This window comes from Stegostoma tigrinum, chromosome 41, assembly GCF_030684315.1.
Source record: "Stegostoma tigrinum isolate sSteTig4 chromosome 41, sSteTig4.hap1, whole genome shotgun sequence".
Taxonomy (NCBI): Eukaryota; Metazoa; Chordata; class Chondrichthyes; order Orectolobiformes; family Stegostomatidae; genus Stegostoma; species Stegostoma tigrinum.
Window position 1 is genome coordinate 540,218 of NC_081394.1, and position 2,295 is coordinate 542,512.

Genomic DNA, 2,295 nt, shown 5'->3' on the forward strand with positions numbered 1-2,295 from the left:
CTTTGAATATAACTGGCTGCTTGGAGTCCTACGTCAGCAAAATTACTGCTCAGCCCCAGCCACTCACAACCTTCATTAAAACTAGGCACAGATCTTCAACTCAAAAGTGGGAGCATACATGTATGCTCCATCAGAATGGAGTACTGATAGGTTGGGCCATAGTTGACTTCAAGTTGCCAAAAGGACAGTTGACTGTCAATCCTCATCCTTTCACCACGAAGGGCAATTAGTAGGGGAGGCGGTTACCATGACAACACAGCAGAGATTAGCAGTCTGACTGATCACCCTTTCATTCCATGTCAAATAAACATCTGGTATCAACAGACAACACCTGAGGAGCTGGAGGAACACAGCAGGTCGGGCAGTGTCACAGTGGCAGGAAGGCTGACGATTCAGATTGGGACGCAAAACATCAGCTTTCCTGTTCCTCCGATGCTGCCCGACATGCTGTGTTCCTCTAGCTCCAAGCTATATGGTCTCCGACTCCAGTATCTGCAGTTCTAGCTATCTCCAGTATCAACGGGTTCATTTCACCAAAATCAAACTGGGCCCTTGGTGGGAAGGGTGGGGAAGGGGTTGCGGCACTGTCAGAGGGTCAGTGCTGAGGGAGCGGGCACTGTCGGAGGGTCAGGGCTGAGGGAGCGGGCACTGTCAGAGGGTCAGGGCTGAGGGAGTGGGCACTGTTGGAGGGTCAGTGCTGAGGGAGCACCGCACTGTCAGAGGGTCAGTGCTGAGGGAGTGCCGCATTACCGGAGGGTCAGTGCTGAGGGAGTGGGCACTGTTGGAGGGTCTGTGCTGAGGGAGCACCGCACTGTCAGAGGGTCAGTGCTGAGGGAGTGCCGCATTATCGGAGGGTCAGTGCTGAGGGAGTGCTGCACTGTCGGAGGGTCAGTGTTGAGGGAGTGGGCACTGTCGGGGGGTCAGTGCTGAGGGAGCACCTCACTGTCGGAGGGTCAGTGTTGATGGAATGCCGCACTGTCAAAGGGTCAGTACTGAGGGAGTGGCCACTGTCGAAGGTCAGTGCTGAATGATATCGATCATTCTGAAGATGACCAGGTTATGTTCTGCCTTAGGTCCTGGGTCCAATATTTATCACTCAGCTGACATAACTGATAAAGAGCTAATCTGGGTCAATCTCATTTCGCTGTTTACAGGCCCTTTCTCTGCAACTACTCGTTGCTGCGTTTTCTTACATTACAAGACAGCTCTGTGCAGCAATTGCTGGGCACCACTTGAGCTGGGCAAAAGACCCTGGAGAATCGGCAAGTGCACAAATTCTGAGAGAAGGAGCAACTTTGAGTTAGGTGAGTCTACTGTAAATGGTCACTGCCTCTGCAGCAGGTTATCACTCCTGTCAGATGAGAAGGAGTGAGGTGGTGTACGGGAGAGGTACATCGAATCAGGAAAGTCTGAGAGTCACAGTTATCTCAGATGCCTTGCTCGTCACCTTGTTCAGCTCACAAATCTCAGTGAAATAAAATTGAACGTGCAGTTACCGATGCTGAGACACACTCGTCACCTCCAGAATTAGTTAAACTCCCATGATTAAAATCTCCAGTTCTCTCACATGAACAGACATGTAAACACACGCACACATACATACGCACACACACACACACACACACAAACACGCACACAGACGCACACACACACAAACACACGCACACACACACACTCATACACACACACAGACACACATACTAACACACACGCAGACATACACACACTAACACAGACACACACACACACACACACACACACACACCCACACACCCACAGATACGGTCACACACACACTAACGCAGACACACACACACACACACACACACACACACACACACACACACACACACACACACACAGGCCCATGTAATTCTCTAACCTTAGACGTCCATCAACTTTTTGGCTGCAGAAATCCTGCTCATGGCTGTCTGTCTGTTTCACTCCGAGCAGTAACTGGGTTTCTTTCTCAGTGACGTGAAACCACACATTCTTCCTCTTGATAATCAATGACAGCAATTGGTGCAGGCGTCCTGATTAGGAAGTATGGTTTGAGGAACCGCAGCAACCCAGCTTTGCAAATAAAAAGTGGAACAATTAGAATTTAACTCTTCATCCTCCCTCAGCAGACACTGCAGTAAGCAGCAGACTATGAAGGTGCATTCCTTGATCATTGGATATACTGGGACATTTCCAATGTTCACTATCCTTGGTCATGATGCCATTACAGGTCATTGCAGATTTCAGTATCAGACTCTGATACACTGGGGTACACACTGCTGGCATTGTCCTTTA

At 49.7% G+C, this 2,295-nt stretch overlaps 1 protein-coding gene across 2 annotated transcripts in view; it reads right to left on the minus strand.

Annotated features, from left to right (window-relative positions):
• Positions 1-2,016, minus strand: part of LOC125448435 (rho GTPase-activating protein 33-like) — a 119,544-nt gene extending 117,528 nt beyond the window's left edge. For both annotated transcript variants that reach the window (XM_059641342.1, XM_059641341.1), the window contains exon 1: positions 1,883-2,016. The gene's annotated coding sequence lies outside the window, so the exon portion shown is untranslated. The remainder of the gene's footprint in view (positions 1-1,882) is intronic.
• Between the last annotated feature and the right edge of the window lie 279 nt (positions 2,017-2,295).